The sequence below is a fragment of the Pteropus vampyrus genome, unplaced genomic scaffold (genome assembly GCF_000151845.1).
Source record: "Pteropus vampyrus isolate Shadow unplaced genomic scaffold, Pvam_2.0 Scaffold59, whole genome shotgun sequence".
Lineage (NCBI taxonomy): Eukaryota > Metazoa > Chordata > Mammalia > Chiroptera > Pteropodidae > Pteropus > Pteropus vampyrus.
The window spans coordinates 3,858,466-3,871,396 of record NW_011888840.1 but is presented as its reverse complement, the minus strand read 5'-3'; the positions used below and the strand labels follow the sequence as shown (position 1 = coordinate 3,871,396).

Below are 12,931 nucleotides of genomic sequence, written 5' to 3'. Positions count from 1 at the left end.
GGCTAATTTATATACTTGTTGAAAAAAAGTAATACTCTCTCTCCTTTATCTTACAGTTCAGCTCCTTCATCAGTCACCACAGATTTTAAATTAGTTGAGTATGAATTAAAAAGGTTAACAGGTAGGCCCTTACTCGGTTCTGCGAAACTATCTTATTTTGCACCCAGACTTCTTAATGTTTTGCACTGCAGTTTGGTACTGAACACTCAACCTGACCTTGTGGGTGTCCACTCAGTTTAGAACAACATCTTGCAAAGTAGAGAGTCTGACAGTTCCCATAGGCTCCTCTGAGTCAAAGCTGAACTGCAGGTTCATGGGTGGAGACAGCTGCTCTGAAAGCTGCCTCATTTTCTGGTCTAGTGTGGTCAGGAACAGGAAATTGAGCCTTTGGTATTTTGGGCTTTGATTCGACCCTGCCTTCAACAAGCACTCAGCAACACTGGGGTCTCTACATGAGGAAGAATAAGCACATTTAACGTGTTCACTGGAAAAGCAAGATGTCGGAAGCACGAGGCTGGGGCTCCGATACTGTGTCCACCTGCTTAGTGTCTCAGGGGAAAATGCATGTGTGATGAGCGCTGTGCACTCAGACTTTTCGTCCCCATTTCCAGAGGCCTTTGGAAGCACAGGCACCGATTTCCACCCCGTTCCTCAGCAGTGGGCTTGTGCGGTCCTCAAGTGGAATCTCCAATTAGTCTTACTAAACCAAAATGGAGGGCAGCACATGTCTATATCCACTAAATATGGCATAACATCATGAAGTCACACAGACTGGACTGGAATACTGCCCCAGGCAAGCTCCCTAACCCCTCTTGTCTGTTTCCTCCCTAGGAACAATGTCATTTGCCTTACATCATTGTTCCGATCTGCTTTTTCTATCTGATTAAATCAGACAACACGGGTCAAGCATGTAGCACAGTGCCTGCCATATTTGCTCAATAGTCAGTGGTAGTTGTGAGAATGTCTCTCTCAAGTCTTACCCTATATTGACCTTGAAGTAAAAGCCAAAGTCTTTGAGGTCCTTCAAGATCTGCCCCTTGGTACCTCTCTCATCTTATTTCCTGCTTGTCTTCCCCTCACTCACTGCACGTGGACGTGCTTGTCATTCCTGCAGCGTGTGCCAGGCCTACGCCTACACCATCAGGACTCTGCATGGTCCGATTCTCTAATTTTTACCCTGTGCTTATAAATTAAGTGCCTGGCACATAGGAGACATCCAATAAATTTGTGCTGAATGAACGATGAATGAATAAACTGGCTTGTATGATAAACTAGTATCTTGTGGAGAACTGGAGATCTGGACTAAATACCTCACTAATTACAGAGGTCTTGATATGTCTGGGTCCCCTTTCGAGGGAACTGGGACTCTGCTCCCTAACGGCAATAAGAACCTGTTCCAAATGCTTCCACGAATTGGTTCGTTTAATCCTCACCATCCCTGCCCCCTCCCTCCGCCCCAGTATAGTGAAGTATGATTATTAGTGTAGGTTTCAGAGAAAACCGAAGCACTGAGAGGTTAAGTAATTTGCTGAAGGCCACAAAGCTAGTAAGTGATGAAGCTGGATGTCATGAGCCATTGCCCTATTACCTTCAGGGCTGATGACTACTTTGAATGCTATTTACTACCCAACTCTCGCTGATTTTTACAATCCTCCTGGTGCCAGCTATATAGGCAGGTGATTTTCCTTGTGGCCTCCTTTCCCACCAGCCCGTGCTGCTGGGGTTCTAGCAAGCTCCTTAGCTAATCCCACTCAGGTAATGATGGAGGTCAGGCCAAATGAGAGAGGCAGACTGTTCATTTCAGGGGGAAAAAAAAGGCCCCAATTTTTGTTTGTTTGTTTGTTTTTCTTACAACTTACACGTCACAAAATCAATTAATCACTGAGATACGGAAATGAATTTTTCTCTTTAACAGCCAAATAATGCTAAGGTTTGAAGGCAGTGGGTCAGACAGGGCACTATTTGGAGCTGATGCTGCTGGTTAGGCAGGATGTTTAAGAACTGCTCAAGAGGCCAGCAGGAATGCCCTTCCATCTCTCCTTCACCTTCTAGTGCCAATCCATTCTTTAAGGCTGTCTTAGCACTCTGTCCCTCAAGCCGTCTCAGACAAGCCCCACCTCACTCTCTTGCCTCCCTCCCCCAGGCTAGATTCCGTGACCTCCTCTCTACTCCCAAAGCACTCTGTACCCCCCTCCACCGCAATGCCTGCTGACCTGCACTGGGACCACCTGTTCTCCCCTCCCCTACGGAGTGCACATTTGAGTGCAGAGACAAGGTCTGTCACATGTTTGTGTCTTCAGTGCCTCATGAATAAGAGGTGTTCAGTAAATGACTGTTGAATGGAACAGTACCACCCTACTGACATACCACAACTTCTTAGATCTCAGAATCTGCTTTGTCATCTTTGATCTGGCTCAGACTCAGATCTAAATGACACAGCCTCTGACATGACCTGGTTCCAGTTCAAGAAAGCCAAAATTATGTGGTCAGAAGAATAGTCTTCAAACTACATAACAGGCTCTTGCCATCCACTTAAAAGTTCTCCAGCTCGTCTCAATGAAATTAATTACCCCCAATTCTCATTACATAAATGTATTATTAAAAGAGTCACTACATTTTCCATAGGTATTATTAAAAGAGTCACTACATTTTCCATAGGTATCTTCCCCTCTCTTTCAAAAGGCAGCACAAAAATAAATGATTTCTTCATGATTTAGCCAACACATTTGCTGTACCAACCAGAATATGTAAAACCTCTTGAGTGCTACTGTGTACAGATTTTAAAATGCAAAATGTTTGTAGGTAATGCTAATAATATTTTCAAGGCTTCGCTTTCAGAATAGTTCATTGAGTCACTGTAAAGGAACTATCAAATGCAGGAAAAAATAACATTCTTTTTTCAGGCTATTCATGAAATGTGCTGCTTTGAATATGCATACAGATAAATATTTCAGCAATAAATGGGGCGAGGAAGTGCCTTTTAAGTATATGAGGAACAACTCCCTATGGGACTATGAAGTCAGACTCTTTAATATCAACCATAACTTAATCCTATCAATGCTGACTAATGCTGAACTGAACTGTGAAGTTATCGAGAAGATTAATAATAAAAAAAAACCTACTCTGCTTATTCTGAAGCAATGTTGACATGAGCCTCAAATCGGTGACAACAAACCACATACCACAAAGTATTTAAATGAATCAGAAGTTCCGGGTGGGGCCTAAATGTAAAACACACACACACACTCAACAACAGAAAAGCTAAACCCATAGATGTCAAGACCACTGATCACGTTCAATGGTATTCCATTTCATTCTTATAACGACCTTGCCCATTTTACAGATGAGAAAAATGAAGTGAAGGCGGTTCAGAGAACCTCCCCCTAAGGCTAACTCGTAGGGTGCAGTGGCAGGATTTGGGGCTGAGAGGGGTCTGAGGCCACACTGTCTGATTTAGAATGCTGGCTCTGACACCTACTGGCTGGGTGGTTTTGAGCAAGTTTCTTAATTCTGTGTCTCAACCTTCTCTTCTGTAAAATGGAGATGTTAGCAGTAGATACTTCAGAGGGCTGTGGTTAGGATTAATGAGTTAACTTTTATAAAGTGCTTGCTACAGTGCTTGGTATACAGTCAGCATTCTTTTTGCTCTCATCTGACTTCAAAGCCCACATCAAGAGTTAATGTTATGAAGCATACAGATTAATACTCTGAAACATTTCATAATTGCTTTGCATATTATAAGTAACAAATATATGTTAATTAAGATAGTCCACTCCAGTTTTCACTGCTTCATTCCTGAAGGAAGAGTTAGTGTTGAAAAGCAGGCGTCAAAGACCACAGAACTTGGCTCCACAAAGGAAACGATCGCCACCATTTAGAACTACCTGAAAAGGGAGGGGTCTGCCTGTCCCAGGTGGGGCCTCGATCAAGGATGACTCCTTAGTGGAGACCGCACAGAACAGGTCAGAAGTGTTACCTTGTGAGGGAGGGGCAGGACTGGACGAGATAAGCCCCAGGTTTATCATTCGTGATTCCACATTTTATGCTGGAGACTATTATTGCCTTAAAGAGCTGCTTTTTGGCCAGGTATTTTTATAGGAATGTGACTTTAGTTACATCATACTCAGACACTTACCTTGACTAAAAAGTATGAAAGGTATGAAATAAAGGCTGGTAAAAATGGGTGTGTAGGGGGTGTGTGTGTAAGTGTGTGTGTGTGTGTGTGTGTGTGTGTGTGTGTGAGAGAGAGAGAGAGAGAGAGAGAGAGAGCCTGAGAATGAGATGTTAATTCATTGATTTTAGGATATCTCATAGTAAAATGGCCCAGCACAGTGATTACAGTAATTTAATTGAATAAGTGATGATGAATAACTTTACGCTTATAATGAGAATACGAATACTTCCTGAATTTCTAAATATACTTTTTCTTTTTTTCTGTGCAGAAAAGGTAATCAAAAGTCCTTGGTTTTCTGAAAGAAAACTGGTATAAGTAGTTTGCTTTTTTATTCTAATTTCTTAAAAGAACCAGTAAAATTGCTGATCCACTTTAGTTCCATGAAAGATACATCGTGGCCACTTTCCTACAGGAATAACCAGCCTTGCGCTGACTCCTCCTTAGCAGTTACCACCTCATGTTTGCGTACAAGAATATGATGGAGGGGAAGGAAATCTTCAAAGCTTTGATTAAAAACTACCATGATAAAAACAAAAACACTTGATTACAGCAAAACTCGTCAATTTGCTTCCGTATTCGAGGTAGGCCATCTATCGCTCATTTATTTGTTCACATTCTCTTTCTCTCTTACAGGCCCCTCACCACTTCTATTACGTGCTGTGGTAATAGAGGAAAGGGGGGCTATAATGCTCCTTAAATATGCCATGAACACGGGGGAAGCTGTTTGTTAGGGAGCTGAGGGTGTAAGCTCCGGATAAGGCAAGCACGAATTTCATTAAATCTTAGTTTGTGAAGTGGGGATCACACCTCACAGTACTTATTTCCGAGGGCTGTGGAAAGAATTAAATGAGATCACTGAATCAATGCTCGGTGAATGATAGTTATTATTATTTTTTATTATTATTACTCAAGGACTAATCATTTGCAAAAATAAGGATCTAAGCTATAATTCCTACTAATACATTATTAAATAGAATTTCGATCTTCGATAGCTCTAAAGGCACATGGCTCAGGGTCATACAGCAGTTTAAGGCTCTTCGTTAGAGGCAACAACTATCACTGGGCCACAGTATGCTTAAGTTTTAGCCAAAATGATATTTTAGTTAATAGGTCAAAACAGGATTTACTAAAGCTAAAAACAAACAAAACAAAACCAAAAACATACCAAACAAACCCAGCTCTTTAAATACATAAAGCTATTGCTTCCCTTTACTTTGGGGGAGACAAAAATTCAAGCTCTGACGAATAACTTAGCTGACACTCCTCCGCTCTCAACTAAGCTACTTTAATGCATATTAAAAATTAAGGAACAAATAAGGCAGAGCGTATGGTGATACATTATGAAGGGATTAATCGTCCACTCTAAGTCCTTTCTCCTTCCTTCCTCTGTCCCTCCCAGACCTTCTCAGAGCTAAGTGCAGACAGGCAGGCGGAGCCTAAGTGGGACAATCTAGAGCTGTGAGGTCCTCTCTGTGAGTCAGGGAGGTCTACCTTTAGGGTCTCTTTTTTGAGGATACTTTCTGAACGATCCCAAGACCTCTAAAGAAAGCATCCTAGTCTACGGCCATGCCACCCTGAACAAGCCCGATCCCGTCTGATCTCGGAAGCTAAGCAGAGTCGGGCCTGGTTAGTATGTGGATTAGAGACCACCTAGGAAGACCAGGTGCTGTAGGCATAAAAAATAAAAAAAGAAAGGATTTTAAGTTGACAAGGTCCTTGCAATCTGTGAGGTCAACCAAGGGTTGCCCCGCCTAAAAAAAAAAAGAAGGAAAAAAAGAAAGCATCCTTTGAATCCTAACCAACTTTTGATTTTTCTTTTCTCACCAAATGGCTTTTGTGGAGGCTCTTTTAACATATCTGCTCGCTGGCGAAATCAAGGTGGTGAGGCTCTGACACCTAAGCCCATGTCTTTTTCTTTCTTTGACAGAAACACAACGATAACCACACTAGGAGTTTCCACAAAGTAGAGACGAAGATACAGGTGTTACGGAATCCAGTCTAGGTACATGAGCAGAGGGCGAAAAGTCACAGTGCTTTTACTGGGAACAAGGGTTATGGAGGTAAACCAAAGCCACAAACAGGTACCTTCCCTTCTTCTTCAGCAACACGACATTCAAGAAAGTCCAATCTATTTTAAGTAGTTTCAGGTGACAGATTATTGGCCAACAATGAGACAAAGACTGATGGGTAACGGAGGAAGAAAAGCTCACGGTGCTGTGAAACACTGCTAATCTCAACTGATAAAACTAGAAGAGACATGCAATGCATCTCTACTTTCAAGTGCTTACTGGATGACATCGAGCTGTGGATTTAATCAAAGTGTTGTCTCGATTATCTGGTAAATGTCACATAACAGTACTTGAGCACCTTAGATAAAGGCCTCAGAACACTGTGAATGAATTCATATTGCAAAACAAATTTCCCAGATGAGGGCATAATCTTAACTCCATGCCATTTTCCTTTGTATTCTTTCGGGCATAACTCTCACCCCATAAATGACATTTGTCTTGTATAGAACTATGGTTTTGTTTTAGAATGTCAATCCAGTAATGTAAGACAGTTTCCATTATGCACATAGGAAAACATCAGATTAAAGCTTTTGACTTAGGTTGGTAACATAAATATCACAGTATCAGTCCATCAGGGAAATGAACAGTGAAACAATGAGACACCACCTCACACCCACTAGGATGGCTACAATCAAAGAGACAGATAATAACAAGTGTCGGCGAGGACGTGGAGCAATTGGAACCCTCACACACTGCTGGTGGGAATGTAAAATGGCGCAGTCGCTTTGGAAAACAGTCTGGCAGTTCCTAAAAAGGATAAACATAGAGTTACCACATGACCCGGCAATTATACTCCCAGACAAATGCCATGAGAAATGAAAATGAAAATATATGTCCACTTGTACACGAATGTTCACAGCAGCATTGTTCGTAACAGCCAAAAGATAGACACAACCCCCATGACCATCAACTGATGAATAGATAAATAAAATGTGGTAAAACCACACGATGGAATATTATTTAGCACTAAAAAGAATGACGTTCTGATACATGCTACAACATGGATGAACTCTGAGAGCATGATGCTAAGTGAAAGAAGGCAGTCACAAAAGGCCACATATGCATATTTATAAGAAATGCCCAGGACAGACAAATCTATGTAGACAGAAAATAGACTAGTTGTTGCCTAGAGCTTGGGGGCTTAGTGGAAAACAGAAAGAGGATGCTAATGGATACAGGGTTTCTTTTTTGAAAATGTTCTAAAATTGACTGTGGTGATGATTATATAACTCTGGGAATATACTAAAAATCATTGCATTGTGCACTTTAAAAAGGTCAGTTGTACGGTATGTGAATTATATCTCAATAAAGCTGTTATAAAAAAGAATATTAACACATTAGAGAGAAGGACATATGATGGTCCGACTACAGAAAGGATCACTTCTTCAGGGACCCTAGTGCCATCCTTTTCCACAACATCCACAGGGACTTCATTGAATCATCTATCTGCTAAAGGCTGGAGACCTAAAGAATGGCTTCTAAAAGTTTCAGCAACCTCACTAATGTTTAAAGTAATCCTGCTACTTCTCTTAATCCGTATCCTTAAGGATTGAGATTTCCTCCTGTGTGCATTCCCTACATTCATCAGCATGGAGCTTCCCACATAGTAGATAGATGCTCAGTTAACATCTGCTGAATTAAATTCAAATGCATTTAAAAAATAACCAGTTGGAGTCAGTAAATAAAAGTCAAACCAAAAAGTTTGCTTTGTTTAAGGAAAGCTGATCAGCTACTCTACAGCTATTTGCTGAACTAAATCTGGGGCATCTGAAATGCAATTAAGACCCTAAATATTAGTCAGTCCTGGCTATAACAGTAAAATTCATGCTCTTCCACTGCTGGGTCTGTATCTCCCTTGATAAAATCTGAAACTTCCGATGTGAATTCATAGATGAATCCCTGAGAGTACCAGGTGGGGAGGCATTCTCCTTTTCTGATATTTAATGTCAGGAAGTCCCAGGTGGTCTATTGTGGGTGTTGTTTGTTTTGTTTTGATTTGTTTTCCATATATTATAGCTTGATGTTCAAGAAGATGAGCTTTGGAGCTAGTCTGCCTGGGTTTATAATTGAGCTCTGCCACTTATTAGTAGCTGTTTAATCTCGTTGGCTCAAGTTATCTGACATCCCTGTACCAAAGTTTCGTCATTTCGGAAGAAGAAGAATAATACATGCCACAGGGGTTTCTGTGAGTATGTAAAGTACCTAAGTAGCTAGAAGGGTGCCTGGAATATAGTTAGACGCTCAACAGTGTAAGCTATTATTAGAGTAGAATTTAAATTTGCAGAATCCCTGAATAGAACTCACGAATAGCTACTGTTATCATGGAGAGAAACATATAGTTCAGATATAAACCAGGCCCGCTGGGACAGGTCAAAGTAAAACTGTAGAATTATATTCTTTCCTAAATTCCTGGTTGGGAAATGCTACTCCAGACTAAAGGAGGTTTTCAATAAGTATGACCTGCCAACATTTAAATCTTGTTTTACATGTTGTAGAACCCTCCTGGAGGACAGGAGGGTATTCTTTGAGGTGTATGCCACAATCGTAGTTGTGTTTTGGAAGGGAAGACAAGAACTACTCTCGTTGTGATTAGATACCAGTACTTTTCAGAATCTGTATGCCTTTAGTTTCCTTCTGAATTTTCCACCACTGACAGGGACTCACAGGTGGTCTGTAAAAGCCGACAACACTACCAGTGGTAAGAAGCCTTCTGAGTGACAGTTCCTACATTCCTATTTTAGTGAAAAGATAATTTGTTTGAAACAATTTCATATTTTCTCAATGAAAATCTTTTGAAGCTATAAAGGGATTTTTTATAATATTTTCCTTTCCACGTTTTCCACAGTTTCTCAAATCTACATATTGCTAGCGTGGCAGATACTGAGACTACTCGCCAGTGTCCACAATCTCCTCTTTCTCCAGATTCCCCAACTACACATTTTTCAGGCCTTCCTTGTAGGCAGGTGTGGTACACATGACGGAGTCCTGGCCAATGAAATGTGGGTGGAAGTGATGTGCACTTCCTGGTCTAGACCTGGCCCAATCTTACTCTTTCCCCATGGACCAGCTTAAATGAAGGACATTTAGGAGGAGGGAGCCACAAGATGGAAGGAGCCTGGGTCCTTGGATAACTTTATGGAATGGATGTCCCCCCCCCCCCACCCCCATTTGTATGGAACTTTACATAGGGAAAAATATACAGTAACAAGCCACTGGGATTTTGGAGTTGCTTATATGGAAACATCTGTTAGTTACTGCAATTACTATAGCTAGGTAAAACTTGTTATTGTTTAGCTGATTTGGTTTGCTTCCAGAGTTCTTTCTATGTTGATACTGGCAACAAGTATACTAATAAAACATATTTCCTAGATCCTTTTTCCTTTAATCTCCTTTACCATTACCAAGACTACTGGATACAATCGTTCAATCATATCCACAAAACACCTCCTGGTGTATCATCTGATCCTATCGGATTCTGCTTTAGAGAACATGTCTTTTGCATTGTGTTACTTGTAATCTTAATCCAAATCCTTTTGCACAGCTGGCCAAAGTATATCTCTTATTGTGCACTTAATCATTATCATCTCAGAGAACTGTTTTATAGTCACATTAAGCTCTGAGTTAGGAGTTGACCAATTTAAACCTGTCAGAAAAAATTTAAAAACTACCAGCAGGCTTCTAGTCAAGATGGCAGTGGGAAAATGCTGTGCTTGTCTCCTCTCATGACCACATCAAAATTACAACTAAACTATGGAAGGATCATCACTGAAAATCATCTGAAGTCCTATAACTAAGGATATACAGCAGAAGCCACATCAAGACTGGTAAGAGGGGCAGAGACTCGGAATGGGCTGGTCCCACACCCATGTGTGGCTGTTAAGAATCGGGAGGGCTATCTTGGCTGTGGAGGTCCCCACGGAGAAGCGAGGAGACACAGCCCCCCTACCAGGCTCCTCAGCCTAGGCCTCCGGTGCGGAGAAAAGTCCCCATAACTTCTGGCTGTGAAAACCAGCAGAGATGTGGGCTGACTGAGACGAAGGGTGGCTGGAGTCCCAGACATTCCTTTCAAAGGCTGCACACAGACTTACCCACTGATGGACTTACTCGCTCTGAGCTCCAGCGCTGGGGCAGTAGCTCAAAAGGCGCCAGGGATATACAGTGAGGAACTGAACTATCTCGTTTCAGGGTGAGGGCTGGAGAGGCAGCTTTCTTTCAGACAGATGTGCTGGTAGAATCTATTGTTTCTTTTCTGAGCCCTCTCCTCAATAGGCAGGTGCAATATCTGAGTCTCCATCTACCTGGCTAACATTGTTCACCCAGGCCTGGTGATTCCAAGACCCCACCCCTCCCAACTTGAGAGCCCACCCAAGCCACTTCTAGTTGCTTTTCCGTACAAACAGCCTTTCTTGGCTCATGCTGTGGATATCCCTAAAACCTCTTAAAAGTTCACAAACCCTAAACAAGCATCATCTGGCCTCAGCATGCTGTGTACCTCTTGCAGCCCCAAGCAGAGATTGACCTCAGTTTGCAGCTTAGCCTCTCCCAGGCACCTCCAAGTCCAGGATAAGTGGCAACCATCTGTGGATCATTTTGTGGCTCGTACCAAGGGGCTCTGGGCAGGGCACAGGCAGCAGCTAACCTTGGCCTGCACTAGAGACCCTCCCTGAAAGCCCCAGTATCAATACACCTGGTGGTCAGCTTCAGACTACACCAGAGTACCAGTCAACCACCTCCACAAACAATGCACCCAAAAGGCAGACTCAATAGGCACCAGAGCCCCGCTAAAGCAAATCGTGCTCCATGGGGTTAACTTCGGCACAACAGCTCCTCCACTGTCGTCACAGCCAGTCCTTACAACCAATCAGCCTGAGGACCAATCCCTCCCACTGACGTGCCAACAGCGATCAAGGCTCAACTACAACAGAAGGGCACACACAGACCACACAAGGGACGCACCTGTAGGTGAGCAAAGAGAGCGAACCACGGGGCCCCACAGGACACCTACTACATAAAGCCACTCTACTGAGACCAGGAGACACAGCAGCTCTACCTAACACATAGAAACAAACAGAGGAAAGCTGCCAAAATGAGGAGATAAAGAAATGTCCCAAATGAAAGAACAGAACAAAACTCCAAAGAACTAAACAAAATGGAGATAAGCAATCTACCAGTACAGAGTTCAAAACGCTGGTTATAAAGATGCTTGGTTATCTCAGTGAGAACTTCAACAAAGAGATAGGAAACATAAAAGTGGAGATAGAAACCATAAAAAAGAACCAGTCAGAAATGAAAAATACAATAACTGAAATGAAGAATACATTAGAATGAATCGATGGTAGATAAGATAAAGCAGAGGATCAAATCAGCAATTTGAAAGATAAGGTAGCGGAAAACATCTAATCAGAATAGCAAAAATAAAAGAGAATTGAAAAAGATGGGAATAGTTTAAGGGGCCTCTGGGACAATATCAAACATACCAACATTTTCATCATAGGGGTACCCGAAGGAGTAGAGAGAGAGCAAGGAACTGAAACTTATTTGAAGAAATAATAATGGAAAACTTCCCTAACCTGGTGAAGGAAATAGACATACAAGCCCAGGAAGCTCAGTGAGCCCCAAACGAGATGGAACCAAAGAGGCCCACACCAAGACACACATCATAATTAAAATGCCAAAGGTTAAAGACAAAGAACGACTCTAAAATGCAGCCAGAGAAAAGCAGTTAGTTACCTACAAGGGAGCTCCTGTAAGACTGTCAGCTGATTTCTCAGCAGAAACTTTGCAGACCAGAAGGGACTGGCACAAAATGTTCAGAGTGATGAAAAGCAAAGATCTACAACCAAGATTACTCTATCCAGCAAAGCTATCATTTAGAATCTAAGGACAGATAAAGAGCTTCCTAGATAAGAAAAAGAAATTTCATGGAAGGAAGGAAGGAAGGGAAGGAGGGAGGGAGGGAAGGAAGGAAAGCTGGGGTAAAAATACTTATATTAGACATAATAGACTTTTTAAAGCAAAGACTATAACAAGAGATAAAAAAGGACCCAGTGATACCACTTCTGGGTATTTAGCCAAAGAAACCCAAAACAACACTAACTTGAAAAAACATACACATCAGTATGTTCATTGCACCATTATTCACAACAGCCAAGATATGGAAGCAGCCGAAGGGTCCATTAATAGATGAATGGATAAAGAAGATGTGGTACATATATACACAATGGAATATTACTCAGCCATAAAAAAGAATATAATTTTGCATCTGCAACAACATGGATGGACCTAGTGGGTACTGTGCCGAGTGGAGTAAGTCAGACAAAGACAAATGTGATAAATTTTACTCATATGAGGATTCTAAAAAACAAAATAAATGAACAAACAAAACAGAAACAAACTCGTAGATACAGAGAACATTTTGACGGTTGCCAGATGGGAGGAGAGTTGGGGGAACGGGTGAAAAAAGGGAGGGGATTAAGAAGTACAAACTGTTTGTAGTTACAAAACAGTCATGGAGATGCAAAGTATAGCATAGGGCATAGTCAATAATATTGTATTAACTATGTACGGTGTCAGATGGGTGCTAGATTTATCGGGGTGATCACTTTGTAAGTTATATAAATGTCTAATCACTAAGTTGTACACCTGAAACTAATACTGTATGTCAACTGTAATTGAAAACTAAAAATTA

General features: G+C 41.6%; 1 protein-coding gene and 1 pseudogene across 4 annotated transcripts in view; one reads left to right on the top strand and one right to left on the bottom strand.

Annotated features, from left to right (window-relative positions):
* NSMCE2 (NSE2/MMS21 homolog, SMC5-SMC6 complex SUMO ligase) overlaps positions 1 to 12,931 on the bottom strand; it is a 221,722-nt gene that overhangs the window by 55,337 nt on the left and 153,454 nt on the right. The window lies entirely within an intron of this gene.
* LOC111740217 lies at positions 5,731 to 5,849 on the top strand (annotated as a pseudogene).